The sequence below is a fragment of the Heterocephalus glaber genome, unplaced genomic scaffold (genome assembly GCF_053883595.1).
Source record: "Heterocephalus glaber isolate CG9 unplaced genomic scaffold, H.glaber_assembly_v1.0 deba00001472, whole genome shotgun sequence".
Taxonomy (NCBI): domain Eukaryota; kingdom Metazoa; phylum Chordata; class Mammalia; order Rodentia; family Bathyergidae; genus Heterocephalus; species Heterocephalus glaber.
In genome coordinates, this window is record NW_028258315.1 from 53265295 (window position 1) to 53288122 (window position 22828).

A 22828-nucleotide genomic window follows, 5' to 3' on the forward strand; every position below is an offset into this window, starting at 1 on the left:
GCCCTCTTGCCCCCCCCACCCCGGCACTGGGCCTCAGCGCTCCGGTGCAGCTGCTGGCAACTGGCCAGGGGGCCACGCCTAGCGGGAGCCTGGACCCTTCTCTGCAGGGACTGGGGCCCAGCGCCCCGGAGGAAGGCAACGCGGGCACTCTGCGAGCCAAATTCGAGGGGAGGGAGGCCGCCTCGGGCGCGCCAGGCTTCTCGGGAGGTGGGGGGAGGTGCACAAATGGCCACTCAGATGGAGTCTCGCTGCTGCCGGTGTGTGTGTGTGTGTGTGTGTGTGTGTGTGCCCCGCTCTTGCAGGCCAAAGAGCACGGGGGGGGGGCGGCGGTGAGAAAGAAGCCGCCGCCGGCACCCTAAGACAAGGGTGAGCCTGGGGCAAATGACTTCAGGGCGGGGGAGCCGGATGGCAGCACCCGGAGACCTCAGCCGCCCTCGCACTGGGAGGGCACCCGACCGCCGGAGTGCGAGAGCCCACGGCCACTGCAGCCGCCTGGCACCAAGGGCCCGGCGGGCAGCGACTGAGAGAAGTGCGGCGGCGAGCCGGGAGCGGGCGGTGGAGTGGCTGGAGCTGGCGCCGGGGGCCAAGACTTCCTGGAAGGGGCCCCCACCCAAGGTGAGCCTGTGGATGAAGAGCGCGCTGCTGCCGGGCCTGGCCTCAGTGAATGGACAGTCCCCTCCAGAACATTCTGCTCCAGCCAAGGTGGTGAGGGCTGCAGCTCCTAAACAGCGCCAGGGCAGCAAGGTTGGCGACTGTGGAGATGCAATCAACTGGCCAACACCTGGAGAGATAGCCCACAAGAGTGTACAGCTGCAGTCTCATAAGCATCAACCCGCCCGTAAGCTGCTACCCAAGAAGGACATGAAGAAGCAGGAGAAAGGAGAGGGGAGCGATAGTAAGGAGAGCCCCCAAACCAAATCAGATGAATCCGGAGAGAAGAATGGGGATGAAAACTGTCAGTGTGGTGGGCAGAAAAAGAAAGGGAACAAACACAAGTGGGTTCCGCTGCAACTAGACATGAAGCCCGAAGTACCCAGAGAGAAACTGGCCTCATGCCCCTCTCTCCCGCAGGAGCTGAGGCATACACCTGTGAACCGTGGGGAGATCAAAGGGTCTGAGCCTGCCACCTACATGCCTGTGTCTGTGGCCCCCACCCCATCCCAGCCTGGCAACCAGAGACCAAACTGGAGCCTGCTTGGCATGACCAGGATGAGACACAGAGTGTGAAGAGCGATGGGGCTGGTGGGGCGCGGGCTTCCTTCCGTGGCCGTGGATAGGGGCGTGGTTGTGGCCGGGGACGCAGCCAGGGTGGCACTCGAACCCATTTTGACTACCAGTTTGGCTACTGAAAGTTTGATGGTATGGAGGGGCCTCGCATCCACAAGTATGTGAACAATATCACTTACTACTTTGACAATGTCAGCAGTACTGAACTTTGCAGTGTGGACCAGGAGCTACTCAAAGACTACATCAAGCATCAGATCGAATACTACTTCAGCGTGGACAGTTTTGAGCGAGACTTCGTCCTGAGGCAGAAAATGGATGCCAATGGTTTCCTTCCCATCACCCTTATTGCTTCCTTCCACCAAGTGCAGGCCCTCACTACTGACATTTCACTCATCTTTGTGGCCCTAAAGGACAGCAAGGTGGTGGAGATCGTTGATGAGAAAGTCTGAAGGAGGGAAGAGCCTGAGAAATGGCCTCTTCCTGGCACCCCCATAGTGGATTATTCACAGACTGATTTTTCCCAGCTTTTCAACTGCCCTGTGTTTGTTCCCCGCCAGCACTACCAGAAGGAGATGGAGTTGGCGCCTGGCTCTCCTCATGCAGTTACCCCAGTGCCAACCAAGTCAGAGGAGGTCGGCAAACTAAAGACTCTGCCCAAGGGGCTGTCCGCCAGCCTGCCTGACCTGGATTCTGAGAACTGGATTGAAGTCATGAAGAGGCCTCGACCTTCCCCAGCACGGCCCAAGAAGTCAGAGGAGTCCAGGTTTGCCCACTCGACCTCTCTGCCTCAGCACCTTCCCTCCCAGCAGCTGATGTCTAAGGATCAGGAGGAGCAAGAAGAACTAGACTTCCTCTTTGATGAGGAAATGGAACAGATGGATGGGCAGAAGAACACCTTCAACGCCTGGTCTGATGAGGACTCTATGAGATTGATGATTGGGATGTCAACAAGATCTTCATTGTCACCCAGATGCCACCTTACATGCGCCGGCACCCGGGAGGGGATTGCATGGGCAACCATACCTCCCGTGACAAGATGAGTGCCGAGCTGGCCAAGGTCATTAACGATGGCCTCTTCTACTATAAGCAGGACCTGTGGACTGAAAAGTTTGAAACTGAATATTCCCAGATCAAGCAAGAAGTTGAGAACTTCAAGAAAATCAACATGATCACCTGGGAGCAGTTTGACACACTGACCCCAGAACCCCCTGTGGATCCCAACCAGGAAGTTCCTCCTGGGCCACTGAGGTTCCAGCAAGTTCCCACTGACGCCCTGGCCCACAAGCTGTTTGGTGCTCCTGAGCCCTCCACCATCGCCTGCTCTCTCCCACCCACTGTCCCACAGTTGCCAAACTACCACAATGCCAGAACCCCCCCCCCCCACACCCCGGACCCCACAGCTCAAAGACTCTAGCCAGACATCATGGTATTACCCAGTGGTAAAAGAAGGACAGATGCTAGATGCCAAGATGCCTTGAAAAAGGAAGACAAGACACAGTTCAAACCTGCCCTCGGAGAGCCACGTGGGCTGGGTGATGGATTCCTGCGAGCACAGGCCCCGGACTGCATCCATTAGCTCTAGCCCTTCAGAAGGGACACCTGCCATTGGCAGCTATGGCTATACTCCTCAGTCCCTGCCCAAGTTCCAGCATCCTTCCCATGAGCTGCTCAAAGAGAATGGCTTCACACAACATGTCTACCACAAATATCGGAGGCGCTGCCTTAACGAGCGGAAGTGCTTGGGCATTGGCCAGTCTCAGGAGATGAACACTCTGTTCCGCTTCTGGTCCTTTTTCCTCCAAGATCACTTCAACAAGATGTATGAGGAGTTCAAGCAGCTGGCTTTGGAGGATGCCAAAGAAGGCTACAGGTATGGTTTGGAGTGCCTTTTTCGATACTATAGTTATGGTCTGGAAAAGAAGTTCTGGCTGGACATATTCAAGGATTTCCAGGAGGAAACTGTGAAGGATTATGAAGCTGGCCGGCTCTATGGATTGGAGAAGTTCTGGGCTTGAAATATTCCAAGGCCAAAAATTTGGACATTGACCCCAAACTACAAGAATACCTCGGCAAATTCCGACATCTAGAAGACTTTCGAGTGGATCCCCCCATGGGTGAGGAGGGCAACCACAAGCGACATCCAGTGCTAGCAGGTGGTGGCAGTGGTGAGGGCAGGAAGCGGTGCCCCTCTCAGTCTTCCAGGAGGCCTGCCGCTGTGGTCAGCCAACCCCCTACACCACCGACTGGCCAGCCCATCCAGGAAGATGCTAAATGGACAAGCCAGTGCTCGGACACACAAACTTTGGAAAAGTGAAAAGCCCTTAGCCCCTGGGGTTTGGGGGAAGGGGTGGGGTGGGTAAGGGTCCATGGGGATGCCCAGTCCCAAGAGAGGGGACAGAGAAGGGCCAGGCCTGGAGTTGATAGGATGGGCCTCTGTGCTGAGCAGCAGTGTACACACCATTTGGGCTGTTAGAGGTACCCTGGACAGGAGCCTCTACATCCCCTTCTCTCCTCTCTCTGCGACTCTTCCATCCTGACTTCTTCTATGGGGGAGGGAGAGGGGGGAGATTTCATATATATATATATATATATATATATATATATATTATATTAAGCTTTAAATTATTGATAGTTAGTCTGGATTACCAAAATCACTCTTCAGCCCTGCCCATGGCCAGTAGGCTACAGCCCTGGTCCCCACCCACAGCCCCCTTCCTCCTGCTCCCCCTGAAGCCAGCTATGCAGCCCACCAGCAGGCCCCGGGCCCAGTGGAAGGCTGACAGCACCCTGAGCCCCAGGAGCAGCAGCCCCTTGACCACCTGGGCTTTGCCATAGCCGCGTTCTCTCGCCACCACCCCCACCATGCCCTTCTGCCACCTTCTGGGAGAAGGAAACCAAAGGATTCTCCCCATTCCCCTTACTCCCCAGCCCAGAGAAATGCTGCTCATACCAGAAAAGACTATTGAAAGATGATTTATTTTATTTTTCTCTGACCTTTCCATCCTTGGGAAAATTTTTTAAAAAGTTAAAAAAAAAAAGACAAAATTGACCATTAAAACAAAACAAAACAAAAAACCCAGAAAACCCCTTCCTGATCCATAGAAAGTGATATCTTTCCCCTCTCCTTAGAATTTTTTTGTTTGTTTTGTTCTTGGAAATAATATTTTTTTAAAAGTTGCCTTACTGTGGGGCGGGAATCTGAAGTAATACCCAAATGCCTGTTTCCTCGGGGAGCCAACCCGAAGGGCCCCACCTTCTCTGGATGTGCCTGGCGTGGGCTGGCTAGAATCTTCCTCTGGACTGAGTTGCATGTACAGCGCCTCCTGCCTGGAGACGAGAGAGTTGGGGCGACTCGTATCCAAACCGTGCCCAGAATAGCCCTGCTGTTGCATCGTTTGAAGCTGACGTCCCATGTCTGTATACTGCTGCCACTGTCATGTCCTCACTCCGCTTGCTGTTGCCTCATGCCAGGCCCCATCCTGCCATGATGCCCTTCATCCTACCCTCAGAACCCCAAGGCCAAGTTTGCTTCAGACTGTTGGAAAACGGAGTTGGCCTGGATCTGGAACACACTTGTCCTCAGCCTGAGCATCTTCCCCAGTGCCAGAGGGGACAGGTGAACACCTGGCAGCTGAGGCCTAACTGCATTTCTCATGATGTCCTGAAAGATCTCTGAGACCTCAAGGAGGCTTTGTCTCATAAAAGGTGACAAATGTGTCATTGTCCTCCATTGGTCTGGTGAGGTTTCCCCATCTTGCATCCCCCTCTGCAGACCATCTCTACCTGCCCTCTAATTGACTGCCTGGGGACGAGGGATGAGGAGGAACTGGGGGCTGGGAGGAATCCTGACAATTGGTGAAGCCCTGTGGCAGGAAGGTATATGTGGACATAGAGTATACCTGACTTCTCTTCTCCTGCCACTGACTGCCTGAGTTGGGCTGTGAATGACAATGGAATGGCTGGAGTCTACTGTCATCAGAAGCTAGGGAGGGTGATGGAGGACTGACCCATACAGACTGGGACATGTGTTTAGTATGGGCATGACTGCACATTCACCTCCAGTGGGAGAAGTTTGTGGTCTTGTTGCTCAGTTATTGCAGTGTCTTTGAACCTCCTGTTGAGTGGCTTCCTCTGCTGGCCAAGAGGTTGAGAGTAGGAGACAGTATCCCAGCCTAACAGGGCTTGCCCTCAGTCTCGGGTGCCTCATTGCTTTTGGCCTTGCCCTCCCAGTGTTTAGTACATGGGAAGCCCATCTCAGTTCCTGTGACCCAGTCATCACAGACCAAGGAGGAATGTCTGGTTTCTGCTGTGAAGGTGGCATTTGATGCCTTTCCTTGATGGGTCTGGTCGGTGCCTGTATCAGACCCTGGACTCCTGTACCCCCTTTTCCTGCCCTTCATTTCTTCTTGCTTTGCTTCTAGTCACTCAGCCCCATACTGTATCTAGCACCTCAGAAACCTCAGCGTTTGGCTTCTGCTGGGCTTGGGGGCACAGGGAAGCCTTGGAGGTGGGGAAAAGCCTGTTCTCATCTAGTTTACTCCTAGGCCCGGGCTGCTCTGCTCTCCCTGCTCCTCTTGGACAGACCCGAAAGAGGAAGCCCCTTTGGGGTAAGAAGGTGAGGGTTTCATCTCAACTTAGGCTGAGGAGGGAGGGGGGCTTTTTAAAAAAAGTTTTTTGTAACATGTTAGGAATTAATGTTGCAAAGGGTAGTTTACATCTTTACTTTCTGCAGACACTTGAATTTAGGACCAATGTATCTGTGACAAGCATGCCAGGAGTGGCAGGGGCATCAGGACTAGCCACTTCACACCCGCTATCCATCTTCCTGTGGGCAATCTGAGACCTGAGACACAAAGCAGAAGCCTGCCCAAACCCCTGTGCACCTTCCACTCTTCCAAGGCTGGCCCACGCCAGCGCAACCCTTGGGTGTCACACAGAAGGGCTGGTTCAACTCTCATAAAGGGCAGGATCTTGCCTGCCCTCTGCTGCACCTGGGAGCAGATGCACTACCAGTAGAGAAAGCCTCCCGACCCTGCCCCAGCCTGGACCCCTGGGGCTCAGATAGAGGCACTGAACCTCCCTCAAAATTGTTCAATGTTTCTGTTTTGTTCCTCTGTAGCTTTCCTCCTTTCCTGATGATTGATTTACAGAAGAGAAAGTAAGCTGCTCAGAAGGTCCTGAAGTGGGGAGGAGGGGCAAGAAGATGAGTAGTTAGGATGGGTGAGGTTTTGCCAAAAGCTTGGGTAGAGTGGTCTGCGTTATCTGGCACCCTCTTGAATGGGAACCCCGAAGTATCTCTTGTGGGAAGGGGCCCTAGATTCTCCCCCACCCCACTCTTCCTCCTTCAGCTATGTTGATGGCAGAGGCAGAGAAGACAGAACTTACAGCCCTTTTCTCACTGGAGAGGAAAACTCGTCATCTGGCTTTTCAGAGAAGGTCCCACCTTACACTTGCAGTACATTATCTCTACCATGTGCTAGGATATCACACTTAAATGGACAAAAGAATGTAAAATACTTGAATGAGCTTGTATGATAACATTAATATTATTGAGATAATCTGCTTCCCAGGCTGAAGTGATTCATTCATTATTCCAGTCCTGCTTTAGTCCTTTGTAACTTCTGGTAATTATGCTTTTCTTTTTAATACAAAAAAATGTATAAAAATAAAAATATGAAAAGGCAAAAAAATAGCATCAAACACAGCTTGGAAAAATGACAATTTGTGCTAGGAATTAATCTGTCAGCTTTGACCATGTGTGCTAGATCAAGGTCAAGGACCAGCCCAAAATATGTTTGTAGTAAAAACAAACCCTTCAATATAGCAAATCTACCCTTCCAGATAAGGATTTAGGAGGGGTTGGGGAGGGAGGGATAGAGAGATAGAAGGAGAGGAAAAAGTTAGAAGTGAGGTTAGAGGACATAGGGAAGATCACGCAAATTTTGGGAGACTGTTGAAGACAAGAGGAAAAGACAGAGCAAAGGAACATAGACAAGAGTAGAACAAACTAACAGCCATAGGGAAGCTAATAACTGTATTCACCTTCTTGTAAGAATAGTGACAGTCGGGCCGGGGATTTAGCTCAGTGGTTTCGCCGCCTGCTGTGCAAGCACAAGAACCTGAGTTTGATCCCTGGTACCAAAAAAAAAGAGAATAGTGACAGTTGAGAGAAGGGAAGAGAGAGAAAAACAATCCAAAAATAGTACAGGAACAGTAACAAGAAGGGAGAGAAATGGAGAATAAGAAGAGAGACAGAGAGAAAAAGAAATGAAAAAAAAGGCCTCCTTCAGGGTATGTCTCTGTTGTCCTGGTAGATAACTTGGGCAGCAGTGCACAGATCTAAGTCCATTAGTCTCTATAAGCCAGCTGTAGTTCACTGAGATTCAGGCTGACTTCTGGCTCCAAGGCACAAGTTTAGGTCCCTGACCTCTTGAAGGATTGAACTCTGCAAGGTTCTACTGCAGGATCCAACTGTCCTTCCCCCAAGTGAGCCTGGGTTTCTACAGGAGTTGCTGATCCCACTGACTTACCAATCACAGAGGTCCCTTGTACCTTTCTTGTAGAGATTTTCTTCACTTTCCTAGTAGGGTTCAATTTTCATTGAGGAGCCTCAGAGAGGCCCTCTCTCTGTTATTCACTTCTGGTCTGTCTTCTGGAGCTCATAATAGTGGCTTTTATTGCCCTTCAGTGCCTCTGCAGTGTGGATTCAGATACTACCTCGAGGCCTGAGTGGCCAGCTCTGGGCGGGGGCGTTGGTGTCCACTTAACAGAGGTTGGCCAGCTCTCAACTAGGTCCTTCTTTTTATCCAGATATCAGCTAAAATATTATACACATGAACAATTCTTTCCTAACCACCTTTCTAAATGATATCTCTCCATCTATTCCTTTTATTTAATATTTCCTTAATAATATGTATCTTCATGTACAATCATATTGTTAAGTGATTTCTTTTAATATAATATCTGTCCCACTAGAATGTTAAGCTTGGAGGAAGAAATGTCAGTGTTATGTACATGTACCAACTCCACACAAAAAATGTAAACATTATGTACTGCAAATATATATATAAAAAAGCCAGGGAACACAAAGATGGGTGTGTGGGAAAGAGGGAAGGGGGAGTGGATGAAAGAAGAAATTAAAATGTATTGTACATATGTATTAACTTCCTGCAATGGATGTAAATATTATGTACTACACGTATGTATTAATGAAATAAAATTTTAAGAGAAACTTCAATAGCATGCACCACTCTCTGCTCAAAAGACATCTATCAAATAAATGCATATATTAATGAATGAGTGAGCTTTGGAGAGTGTAGATGACTCACCAAATGTCATATATCTATTAATTGACAGGACTCTAACCTAGGTCATCCTAGCTCCAGAACTCTAATTCTTAATTATCATCTTATATTCTTTTCTGTGGAGCTCTAAACACACCAACTTGCATTCATCATTTAAATCTGTGCTGAGAGAAGTGAAGCTCCTATGAATTGAGGCATGGAGATCAGAAGCAACGGTGGGGAAATGATGTGCAAAGCTGACATTCAATGGTATGCCACAGAATGGCCATACCAATGTTGAAATATTGGAATGCTTTGTTAGTGCATGGTGAATAAGCGTTGCTATGAATGAGGTCCTCTCCTGTAAGGTCTCTTCAGGTCCTGTAATTCCATCCGGGGTTATGTTGTTGGCACAGTTACTAAAAGGTTTATACTTCACACAGCAATGGGTTTTCTTGCCCACTGCTTTTGATTCAGATTGATCACACTCTGATCATTTCCATTATTCCTGAGAAAACCTTGAAGATGCTATTAGAAAGACTAGGTTCTTAGCTTGTTCTACCCTTTCTGAAGACACAAAATCTAAGCTGGATCAGCTCAACTCCATCACGATAAAGGAGAAAATTCTTTTCTCTTTTATCTCATCAAATACTTATTATACATTTTAACATAATAAACAAAGAGAAGGACAGGTAATCATGGAGGGTAGTTGTGAAGTGGCAAACCCAAAGTGTCCTGAAGTAGATTTAGCAACCCTAATAATAACTTTTTCCCTCCAACTTTAGCTTTTAATTCTTTTTTTCCCTGCTCTTCCATTAATATTAAATTTTCAGGAGTAATTTGATGAATAACCAATGTAAAAACTATCCTCTAGAAACAATAATGGCCAAAATTTAGTGGTTATTTACCATACATTAGGAATTGGACTGTGTATCCATCATTTCATTATTCAAATTCCAAATTATCACATGAAATTCTCACAATACAGTTCTGTAACACAGGCAATATCATTCTTCTTTTACAGATGAGGTAACCAAGCACTGCAGACATTTGTAACTTGCCCCAGGTTTTATAACTATTAACTATTAGAATATAAATTTGAATCCTGATTTTGCTGATTACAGAGCAAGATATTTTAACTACTTTGCAGAATCACCTCTACTTTAAAAAAAGACCTGGTTTTCCAAGTTTCTGCATGAGATCTTAGCTAAGTCTGTCTAGACTTAGCTTAGTCTGTCTAGAAGTTCCTGTTAAAAATGAAATAATTAACTTTTTTTGAGTTTAAGCAAGCAATGCAGTAACGGTTATCTGTGTTTTCCTTAAAATTTTTTTCATATGTTTCTCTTCTGCTGGCATATGTTAATGCTGAATTTGAGAGCATCCTCCAGTCCCCACTACAAAGAAATTAAGCCTCCAGATGGATCTAAACTCTAAGACATACCTGCATGTCCATTTTAGCAGGATGCTGTTCCTGGTATATTCATCAGTCCAAGACTTTAAGGGCTATATTAATTGCTTCTGGGGCTCTGAGTTAATCCCTTTGCTTGCTCTGACTTATGACTACCATTAATAGACTTAATGTGGTAGTGGCACAGGCACTTGAAATCCTGCCTAATAAAAACACAAAATAAAGTCATGGGAGGGGCTGTGGTGGGAAAGAAGGCCACTTAAGTATTATTGATTAACTAATTAGCTGATGTTTATAAAGAACTTTAACAATTAGTCACACTATATATAATTTAAGGATCTTGTGCTGATGCCCAGGTTGTATAGAGTGGACTGCTTCCCTCTGTGCCTCTGTGGTAACAGAGGAAAGTAGTGACTGGCATGCGGAATAGACACTGAATGGTAAATACCTTGTGATAAAATTTCAGTATCATATGGGTGTTCATCTAACTTTTCTATACTTAAAAGACTGAATCTAACTATCACGAAAAATAACCAGATATATCAGTTTCCAATTTTTCCAGAGATAAATAATTCAGGTTGAATATGATCCTGGTCTTCTATCCTCTTTAATATAACCTAACTGGATTTTACACTTTTGCTTCTGAATAGAAATTTATGAGAATACAAATAGAATATTGGGAATGAGATGAAACACAATGTCCATTCCTTTACCTTTCCACTTGGCTTGGCATGATTTTATATGTTAACTGGGAAGCCAGAATAGTGATTATTGCTTATATGACTATCTCATACCTACAAACATATAATTATAAGGCAAAATAAAATGATAATGACTATAAGAGAAGCATATGAGTATGCACATGATAACTGTACAAAATGGGAACAGTGCAGAAAATCAGGAAGCAAATTATCTGAGCATCTAGTATGTGCCAGAGCCTATGTTAGGCCTGTAATCTATAACATTTAACTTTATCTTTGGCATAACTACAGGCAATGCATATTACTTTGCAATCTGTTATAGCTACTCTGATGTTCAGAGTGGCTGAACTACTCAAAGGTCCATGGCTAGTGAGTGACAAACCAGGCAAAAAGCCCAAGCCACTCATTTGAATGTCTATCATTTTTCTACTCCACATGAAGCTTCCAACACACAGATTTGCTTCTTTTACGGTTCTGAGAAAGTCCCGGGATAAAGGTGAAAACCAGGCAAATCTGTGAAAGAGGATTGGACTTAGAGGAAGAATGTGTTTTTTTCTAGGTAAGTAATTTGTTCAGATGGGAAAGACATAAAGAAGGTATGATATAGAGCTGAGAATATAGACTAGGATGATAATCTTAAAAGCATAAACTATATGTTCTTGAAGCACAGACAAACCTGTTCTAATAATCTCAAGAAAGCCAAGTTCATTGAAAATGAACTTTAAGGAGGAGAAAGCTTGTTGCCCAGACATTTGGCAACAAAATCAAGCATGATTGATATCTGAACAGGAAAAGTAAACTGAGACATATCTGTCTGTGGAATAATAAAGGGAAGAAGTGAGGACAAAGAAAATAATCAATTCAAAACAGAAGATTTGTCTAGAACCAGCATTGCCTCTCAACTCTCAAAAGGAGCCAAACTTATAAAAATCTTGATTTGGGGCCTCAAACCTCTAGAACTCTGAGAAAATAAAATCCCTGTTGTTAAAGTCATCAAATCTGAGGAACTTTGTTTTGGTAGCGTAATACAAAGACTGATCCTCAAATCTAAGTAGGCCCTACCACTTTAACTCAACCTAGCATCACTGCCTTTCTACCATATCTTAGCTACCTAGCCTCTCCATTCATGCATGGTACTTCAAAACTGTTTTCTATAGCTCTCATATCAAAACCCTCCTTATACTAAATATAGAACAAATCAAACACCTCACAGGTCTCATTAATTGTCATAGAAAATTAACTGGTATTTTCCTCTTTGTTTCATCTTCATTTCCTCTTTCTGTTCATTGCCATTCCAGCAGAGTACTTACTCCCCAATGAGACAAAAAGAAATGTCACCTATGCCCTCTGAGTTTCTGTAGTGGAGCCCAAGAGCCCTTGAGGTGCTACCTGTATCCTATCCACCCAGCCGGCCTTATTCTGGGACCTAGATGAGCTACTTTGTTCTCCATGACCCCAGGGCAAACTAGGATGAAAGACAGAGACACCAAGTCAGCTTTATGTATGCAGGAAGCCAGGGGGCCCTTGCATTTTAGTAGGCCACAACCACGCCCCTATCCCACCAAGGCTGGTTCATCTTGCCTTTATTCACCCAAATAAGGGCACAAGCAATCAAAATAACAAGATTCATCTGCCTTCCAATAGCCACTAGAACATACTCTGGTAGACAATTTGACCTCAGGTGTCCCAACTTTTCCTTAGACCCTATGATACGCAGTCATCCCTGAATGCAGCCTTTCTCCTTTGTGCTCACAGAGGAGGCACATTAGGCTTCAGTTCTCCTCTGGTCTCCGATGTTTCCATAATTAATTCTATGGAAATAGACTGACAACAGACAGATTAACAGAAAAAGAGGCACACAAATTTATTATATACGTGCATACAGCCACCCAAAATACTGAATGCAGAGAAAGGCTGGGTGATTGACTCATACATAGCATTTGAGCAACAGATACAGGAGATTTGGGTAGGGTTTCTTAGAGAGCAGTGATGACAAGGTACAGGAAGGTGAGTGGAGGAACTATATACTACAGCCAAAGAAATTTTTTTGCCTGCAATAAATTCTCTGAGTAGCAGTCTTCAGAAAAATAAGTGAGAAGTTTGTCCTGTTGTGGGGTCATGGGCATAGAGACCTTTAGTGCCCTCTCTCACTTTGGGGATTAATCTTCACTGGTTAATACAGTCCAGGGAGAAGGGCTCACAATCACATTCTTTATAGTGGAACTTTCCTTAGGCAGAAAAGGGAAACTTTAGAGAGAGAAGTTCCCTGAGCTTCAGGAAACAAAGACAAATATTGGACAGGAGAAAGTCAGACAGACCTTGGTTCTGAGAGTGCTTTGAAGTTCAAAGCACTCAGCCTAGCAAATACCATACTTTGTGGCTACCATTTCTTAGCTACAACATCACTTATCCCCAAATTAGGATTATATGTGCAGGACAATTATGATGACTCAGTCCTAGCCCATGAGTGTATAAGCAATAGTTAAAACAGTTTTTGCAATTTCAATGTTCCCAAGATTTCTTCTGCCATTAATATTATTAATGACAATATTTGTCTTATAATGATAGGTCCTCAGAACTGTACAATTCAAATATATGTAACTGTCAATTTTATATTTTTAAAAGTACTGAGATATGGGATGATTTGAAGACTGCAAATCAGGGTCAGCTTTACATCTTTCAACAATTACATTTAGTTTTCAGTTTCTCATAATATATATTAAGTTCACATTGTTTTGTTTTTGATGTTGCCCTATTTAAAACTAAATATGGAAGCTACATAAATGTTTGGACCTCATCACAGTTGCTCCATGTACTATTTTCAATATCTAAAATAGTCATATTAGTAGACAGTAATAATAACAAGGGCTATTTCATAAGTAAACAAAAAATAAAATAAATAAATAAAATGATTTTATATCACCTTGAATAGAGGAAAATTGAGGGCATTCCTTCAATGAAAAAGATTCATTGGCTAGAATTTTGGTTTTCACTTAGGAATGTATTTATAAGTGCTTTTAAGCATACTTATTTATTTCATTTAGAACAATATTAATAATTGGAAATGAGATTAAATGCCAGAAACTTAGAAAGTAAAAATATGTAAAAATACTAGACTGAAGCCTCTAGGGAAACCAATTTTGACTTACTTGAAGAATAATATATTTCCTTAATTTATATCTAAATAAAAATGCAATAATTTCTCCTTGGAAGCCAGTATGGGTGAAGATAGTGAATAGCTAGACATTTTTTTCTACATATTTTTGTTTCTATCACACTACAGATTAGATTTTAAAACAAGTGTTTTTCATTAAATCACTAAGTTGATATGTATTTACTATGTTTCTTAAAAAACTACCACAGAGCAGCTGCCACACCCAGCATGGCCTGAAAAACATGGCAGCCACCTTTCCCTGCATGTGTTTGCCTCCAACCAACTCCATGCCCGTGGATTCCACACCTTGTCTTTGGCTATTTGTAAACTCTGATCTGGCTCTACATTTTGTTTCCCCTCAGTATGGGGAAGCAGAGGCACCTGCCAAGTGACTGACCTGATTGTGGATGAGGCCAACACCTGGAAAGAGAAGGTAAGCCCAGGAAGAAAGTATGGACCTGGTCAGCAGCCCCAGGAAAAGCCCATATCCATTGTAAAGTACAAAAACAGTGTTGGATTTTATTTTGAAAGTGGTCCCTTTATGGCAGGCTAGACTGGAGAAGAAACCCAGTGCAGTGTCTTCCATATTGCCAGAGAGAGTTTAATCAGGCATCTATTTGGGAGAGGGTTGATTGTATAAAATTGAGCCTCAGAACAACTATAAAACAGCTCTACTTTAGGGCTTCCAGTGTTTTGCTCCCACAGCGACTGTGAGAGAGAGAGAGAGTCGAAGAAGACAGTTGCAGAGAAGGTACAGGGTAGACATAGATTGCCTGAGAGGTTTAAGCTCAGGCTGGGAATGACAAAGAGCATGACTGCTGTAGTGAGAAACCAAACCTAGTAAGTGTGGCTTTCAGAGGAGGCTGGATCTGAAAATGTTGGCAAAAGTCCCACAGTCTACTTGAACCCCTACCTCACAGGCTACATCCAGCAGAAACCAGAGGGCTGATTGCTTTTTCTCATCTACCGACATGAGCAAGAATAGGCCTTGGCTTGAATGGTTGCCATCATGTGGCATGTACAGACAGAGAAGACAATGGAGCAGTGAGGGAACCTCACAAATACACAGGCCATCAATCTAGGTGGAGAAAATTATGACTTGCTATATCTCAAGATGGCAAATCCTGGAAAGAAACCACTCATTCAAAAACACAGAAGATATTTTTTAATGAATTTTTTTTTCTTTTTATCTTTTGTTCTCCTACATTATATTTTTTGGGGGGGGATGTTATTCAGGTTTTCGTTTCTTTTTTATTTTCTCCTTTCAACCTTTAAAACATTTTTCTTTTTTCCTTGTTTCTTCTTTTTCTAATTTGTTCTTTTCTGTCACTGTTATCTAGTACTATTCATTTTCTTTTACTCCTCAATAGGATCCCCTCTCATTTTTATCTCCTTCTTCCCATTTTCCAATGATTAATATTTCAAATTCTACTTTTTTATTATCCTGTTCCCTAATCCTCTGTAATTACTAGTACAACCATTAAGCTTAATGAATCTTTAGATAGTTAAATCTATGTTATTATTGTTGAGTGCTGTTCTATCGTTAATGGAGGTAAAGTTGTTTCATTTAGTAGATATTTACTGTAGGTCAATATTTGGTTTTTCTTAGTATTTATACTATAATTAGAGATCTCTTTTCTATCATAGAGGGTAGTACATTATTGGTTAAGATATGTTAATACTCAATTTGTCTTTGACACTATTATTGTTGCTGATTTTATTAGTATAGCCAAGGTGACATAGCTGTTGCTAAAAAATGATATTGTGTGCCAATATCTAGATTGCTTTGGTATCATTAATGATACTGTTCCAAGAGAACTGGTTAATGAGCCAAGTACATTGCCATCTCCCCTTCCAAATAAATGGAGGTGGTGGTATTATGAGACAGAGGCAAATGGCTATAGTTAGCCATGCACAGATACTAATTAGCAGATACTAATTAAAAAGATCGCCATACTATCAACAAAGTCTATACTATACTATATATAATATATAATCAGCTGGCAAACCTCAGCACAAAAAGCAAACAAAAAATATAAACATGAGAAGACACGGCAACAAAACGCCTCCAAAAACTTCCAACTGTCCCAAAGCTGATCTATGGGGCATTAAGGGAGAGGAAATCAAAAGCCATACAGTTGAATTATTCAAACAGATAAAAAAAGGAGATTGAAAAACAGAACAATAAGTAGCTTGGCAAGTTCAAAGAAGATATAACTATGCCAATAATAGACCTAATAAACAAAATGATCAGTGAGTCTACAGGAGACACTAATAAAAAGCTAGCTGAGCTAAACATAGTGATACAAAACATGAATGTCCAGTACAGAAAAGAAGTAGAATCCATGAAGTGTTATAAAACAGAAACTCAGAAGATTAAAAATTCTATTGAAAGCATGATCATTAGAAGCACCCATTGTGAGGACAGTATCAGAACTAGAAAACAAGACCGTTGGTGGTGACCAATTATTGAGAGATACCTTCAAAAAACAGGAGAACATGAAGAATGGATCCAACAGTTGCTATATGATGCAAAGAAGACTAATCTAAGATTATTTGATTATTAGTTAAAAATCAGAAAGCAGCACAAATGGCGTAAAAAATCTATTTACAGAAATAAGAGCAGAAAACTTTTCGAATGCAGGAAAAGAATTTAACATACTGATAAGTGACACATATAGAACCTCAAATAGGCACGATCAGATAAACCATCACAAATAGTCAAAATACATAAATGTCTTGGGAGTGCTCACAGCTCTCACATTTATCAGATGAGATGGGGAGGGTGGGCAGTACTCTGGAGCTCTTAAAAATGTGGCCTGCCACAGGCCTCCTCACATAGCTACTCCCTTATCCACATCCCCAGCTGCCAAAACAACCATGTTTTGAAGCATGCCTTCAAACTTTCCATAACTGATTGGGCCCAGGGGGAAAATAAGAGCCAAAGGCAGCCACATTTTAACCTGGTTCATGACAAGGCATGAAAGAGATATGGACTGGTGAATTTTCCTCTTCTGAACTCTGAATCTAGAAAATACGAAGAGATTGAGGCAGATAACAATGAGGCAAAGGCTAAAGGATGTAGGTTAAGATTGTGTAACAAAACAGGTAGGAGAGGTCTAAGCTGAAAATACTCAGAAGTCAATGTCAGCAGAAAGCCAAAACTTTGAGATGAAGAAAAACTATGTGCAGACCAATAAGGCAAGATTGCCCTCTTTTAAGACTTCAGCTTTTGACGTCTACGTATTTTGATTATCTAAGGCCTTGGCATTTCCACTCACCTGTAATAAGCAGAGGCTAGTTTGTTAATGGAGGACTGAGCTCTCTGACTGTGATACTGTACCTTTCAGCTTCAGTTCTACCCAAGCCTCCTCTCACAAAAAAATTCCATTGTCCTGGGAGGACATGTGTGTCTTTCTAAGCAATCAAAGGAAACTGAGGAAGACAGAACAGGAGTCTCAGTGGTTTCCTTTTCCTACATAAACATGAGGATATTTGAAGAGTAAGTGTAAGACAATCAAATTTATTTTTGTGGAGGTTTTTTCCAAATCATTTATTTTTCTTTAGGTCTACAGTATTTTGGATAAGGACCTCCTTTGGGTCCTCATATGTCCTAGCACTGTTCTCTTTTACTAGTGATGGCACAGTTTTACTCATACTCTTGACTGTTAGGTGTTTTATTTCTTTCATGTCTTAAGGAAACAGGATACACACCCCAGGCACAAAATGTCCTAGACTAATAGAAAGATTTATAGTCAGACAAAGGAATGCTACAGGGACACCAAAATAAATAATACCTAGAGAACCCACTTGACCGTTTTGGAAATTCTATGCTTTATTTATTCTCTACAGTTTCTTTATTTTTGTCATTTCCACAGTCTCATCAATAAACAGCCCAATGAATGTGATGTTTGGGTTGAAGATGTATATATATATATATGAATCTCCTCTGCTCCTATTTCTGTCCTTATGTGTTGTCTATCATTACTAAATTGCTTGTGAATTAATCTATAGTTATTTGCTTCATGGGAAAAGTAAAGAAAATAAAATGGATTCTTTTAAATGAGGGAACTTAGGGCATTTTCCTGTTAACTCAGCTACAGCACCACTGTTTCATTCTAAGTATAAAAGACAGGAAAGTAGGGAGGAAGTGTTGCCATGTCATTGAAAATGTTTTTGATTCCATTCCATTGCTTATTTAGGCTTTATTATTGTTTATAAAGTTTGTGATTAAAAATAAAATATTTTTGTGTGTACAGTTCCTAGGGAAAGAATTTAAATTCCCTCCCGCCTCTCTCCCCCGGCCCAGGCCCAGCAGCCATGGCGATGGGAGGAGGAATGAGATGTGCCAAGTTCTTACTCTAAAACTTCCTGCTGGTGTTTTGTGCCTGTGCAGTGGGCTTAATTGCTGTGGGGATAGTGGTCAAGCCTATCCTGAGTGGGACCATGAGCCACGGGGCTACTGACAGCCTGCTGTCTGTGATCATCATTGCAGTGGGGGCCTTCCTCTTCCCGGTGGCCTTTGTGGGCTGCTATGGGACATGCAAGGAGAACTACTGTCTCATGATCACCTTTGCCATGTTCCTGTCTCTTATCTTGCTCGTGGAGGTTGCCTGAGCCATCACTGGCTATGTTTTTAGAGACAAGGTGAGAGCAGAATTTAATAAAGACTTCTGACAGCAGATGGAGAATTACCTCAAAAACAATGATACAACTGCATTTCTGGACAAGTTGCAGACACAATTTGAGTGCTGTGGGGCTGCTAACTTCACAGATTGGGAGAACATCCCTGGCATGGGTGAGGGCCAAGTTCCTGACTCCTGTTGTGTCAACAACACCAAGGACTGTGGCAGTGACACCAAGGAGCATCCTATCTACACTAAGGGCTGCTTGGAGAAGATTGGGAATTGGCTGAGAAAAAATGTGCTGTTGGTGGCCGCAGCAGCCCTGGGCATTGCTTTTGTTGAGGTCCTGGGAATTGTCTTTGCCTGCTGCCTTGTGAAGAGTATCTGAAGTGGCTATGAAGTGATATAGGGGGTCTGGTCTTATTGGGCCCTCATCTTGGGGAGTAGTAGTATCCCCTGGGTTTATCAATTAAACGGATTATTTTTTCAGACCAAAAAAAAAAAATTTAAATTATATTCTTATGTGCCAGAGGAAATCTAAATGAATATTTGAATACGCTTTACAGTTAGATCATTGATTTTGTGTTCTAGGAGGCATCGTTATATTATAGCAGCTTAAAATAATTATTCTAGCTATGAAAAATTTAAAAGATGGGGACTAGATGTCTAAGCTACAGTCACATTTGTCCAGCTTTCCTTGGATTGCAAGAACATGTGTGGATTTTCTGACTATCCTACATAGTTCTAAAGAGCTCACGAAGTGGGTTTATGGAGTCAGGGTGGCTATGGTTTGAGTATGGTTTGTCCCTCAAACTTCATGTGCTGGAAATTTGGTAGAGTAGGATGGTGTCCTTCATGCAGATTTATCCTTGTCTTCTAGGAGTGAGTTCTTGCTTTCACAGAACTGGATTGGTTCCCTTAGAAGCAGGTTGTTTTAAAGGTTAGCTCTTTTCCTTTGTGTATCTCTGGCACAAAAGTCCTTCTGCATGTGCTGCTGCCTGCTGCTCTCAAAGGTGCTCCTGCCCTATGATGTGATCTAACTTGTTTTGTCATGGCTATGGAGCCAGTACTAGACTGGTTATGCTGTTTGGACTTTCCAGCCAGCAGAATTATGAGCTCAACAAACTTCCTATCTTGATTCATTATGAAGTGTCAGGCATTTTGTTACAGCAAGACTCAGTGGGTTAAGACGAGGGCTCAGAGAAGAATTACCCGGAAAACCTGAGATTCTCCAGTCAAAACAGTAGGGGCTCGGTTCTGGTAATATTCAGCAGATGTGACAACAATTGTACTTAACAGACTGTTAATGCTTTTGGAATAGTTATGTTTACATAAAAGGTCAGAGTGAGAGGTCAAGAAAAAGAAAAAAAAACCTTGCCTCTTGTCTGAGAGAGAAAACTGTGCAGTAGGAGAAGCTGTTTCTAGGGACTTTGCTTCCATCCCTCACCAATTTCCATTTTGGTATCTTTTTTTTTTTTTGGGCTCTCAGTGGTCTAAGTGAATAACACTTAGCTTTCTCACTCTGCCAGTCCCTCAAGATGTACTTTCAAATATGCTGGATTTTTCTGGTCTCCTCTCTCCCTGAAAACTTACTGTCTTTGCTCTGGAGAACTAAAAACAAAGTATAGAATTAGAACCCTGTAACTCTGTGAATTGGCCTTAGCATTTCACAAAATGAGCGTAGTATGTCAATGAGGAGAAATAGATATCTTTCTCTGAAAATTATAGTATATCATTCAGTTATGTCCAAAACAAAACAAATTCTACCCAGATAAAAGGATTCAATATTAAAGATACATCCACTTAGCTATAAATGTCTCTAATTTCTCATTTTTTATGGCTGAATAGTACTCCATTTTATTAAAAAACCACATTTTCTTTATCCAGTCTCCAGTTGATGGGCATTTGGGCTGTTTCCAAGTTTTAGCTATTACAAACAGCGCTGCTATGAACATGGGTGCACATATATCACTGTGGGATGATTCTTTTAATTCTTTGGGGAAGATCCCCAGTAGTGGAATAGCGGGGTCAAATGGGACTTTCAGTCCTAGTTCTTTGAGGTATCTCCATACTGATTTCCACAGTGGTTGCACCAGTTTACACTCCCACCAGCAGTGGAGCAGGGTTCCTCTTTCCCCACAGCCCCGCCAGCATTTGTTATTGGTTGATTTCATGATAGCAGCTATTCTTTCTGGAGTGAAGTGGAATCTCAGCATTGTTTTCATTTGCATCTCTCGAATGACCAGTGATGTTGAACATTTTTTCATGTATTTATTTGCTATTTCTACTTCTTTGTCTGAGAAATGTCTGTTCATTTCAGTTGCCCATTTTTGGATTTTGTCTTTAAATTTGGGAGGTCTGATCTTTTTAAGTTCTTTATAGATTCGAGATAGTAGACCTTTGTCTGAGGAAGAGCAGGTGAAGATTTTTTCCCACATTGTGGGTTGTCTCTTCACACTGCTGGTGGTTTCTCTTGCTGTGCAGAAGCTTTTTAATAAGAGATCCCATTTGTTGATTGTTTGTGCTAGTTCACAGGCAACTGAGGTTTTATTCATAAAATATTTTCCTACACCAATGTCTTCAAGGGTTCTACCTAACCTCTGTTCCAACTGGTTCAGAGTTTCTATTTTAATATTTAGATCTTGAATCCATTTTGATTTTAGTTTAGTGCATGGTGAGAGATATAGGTCTAGTTTTAATCTTTGGCAAGTTGAAGCCCAATTTTTCCAGCACCATTTCTTAAAGAGGCTATCTTTCCTCCAGTGAGGGTGTTTGGCTCCTTTATCAAAGATGAGATGGCTGAGTGTGTCTGGTGTTGTTTCTGCATCTTCTAATCTGTTCCACTGGTCCTCAGGTCTGTTTCTTTGCCATTACCATGATGTTTTTATCACAGTAGCTTTGTAGTAGAGTTGCAGGTTGGGGATTGTGATACCCCCTACCATGTCTCTGTTACCTAGAATTGCTTTTGCTATTCTGGGTCTCTTCTTGCTCCAAATGAATTTTTGGATTGTTTTCTCAAGGTCTATGAAGTATGCTGCTGGGATCTCAATTGGAATTGCATTGAATCTATATAGCAGTTTTGGAAGGATGGCCATTTTCACTATATTAATCCTTCCTACCCAGGAGCAGGGGATGTCTGTCCATTTTCTGATATCATCTTCAATCTCTCTTTTCAGAGTGCCATAGTTTTCAGAGAAGAGGTCTTTGATTTCTTTTGTTAGGATGATTCCTAGGCATTTCAGTTTTTTGGATGCTATTGTGAAAGGAATTATTTGCCCTATTTCTCTCTCAGTGAGTCTGTCATTGGTGTAGAGGAAAGCTATTGATTTTTGTGTGTTGACCTTGTAACCAGCTACTTGACTGAATTTGGTTATTAAGTCTAGAAGACTTTTGGTGGAGTGGATGCACATTGAGGCAATACTCTTAAGTGAAATAAATAGGACACACATGTGTAAATATCGAATAGTTTCTCTGGTGTGAGAAACTAAAAGTGTAAATGAGGACTAAATGTATAATAGGTAATGTGAAATAGGAAGAAAGGGGGCAAAGGGGAAGGAAGTGGGAGGGCTAGGGGAAAGGATAGAAGGGAATGGGATTAATATGAGAAAATGGAAAAATAGGAACAAAATCTTTGTAAATAGGGAGGACTGGAGGGGTTGAAGGGAGGGCTGGGCAAGGGTGAAAAATAAGAACTAAGAGAGACTATGTAAAGGTGCAAATTTCCAATGATGAATGTCATTATATTGTATACCTAAAATGTACCAATGATTAGAATGAATAATTGATAATGTAAAATAGGAAGAAAAGGTCCAAAGGGGTAGGGGTAGTGGGAGGGGCAGGAGAAAGGAAAGAAGGGAAAGGAAAAATGATGAGAAATGGAAAAAATGGAAATAAAGTCTTTGTAAATAGGGAAGGGTGGAGGGGGTGAAGGGAGGGCTAGGAATGGGGAAAAAATAAGAACCAAGATGCATTATGTAAAGGTACAATTCCCAATCAGAAATGTAATTGTGTTGTATACCTACAATGTACCAATAAAAGAATTTAATACAAAAAAATTGATAATCCATGCTTTAACTAAGACCTATAGATGAAGAATCCCTGGAAGGAGGGACTTGGAGTCTCTATTTTTAACAGCATCTAGATGATTTGGATGAATTGCTCTGCTCGAAAACTACCGATCTATGAATAGATAATCACACCACACATCCTTACACCACATCATCCACGAGGGAAATAATGTACCCACAAAACCAAGAACTAATGAGAAAAGACAAATAGTTTGGAAATAAATAAGGTACTTAAATTTGAACAGCATCAAGGGTTTTTCCTTAGTGGTACTAACATTTGCTTGCAATATGAAGTCATTTAGAAAGAAAATTTAGTATGCAGATGTCTTATTGATAAATCTTTTGATTATAAGTGAAATCAAC

The 22828-nt window shown here is 42.6% G+C and overlaps 2 pseudogenes; both read left to right on the forward strand.

Moving 5' to 3' along the window:
- The first annotated feature begins 592 nt into the window (after positions 1–592).
- On the forward strand, positions 593–3541 carry LOC147826361 (la-related protein 1 pseudogene; annotated as a pseudogene).
- A 14575-nt stretch (positions 3542–18116) lies between these two features.
- LOC101697139 (CD63 antigen pseudogene) lies at positions 18117–18822 on the forward strand (annotated as a pseudogene).
- Positions 18823–22828: the final 4006 nt, after the last annotated feature.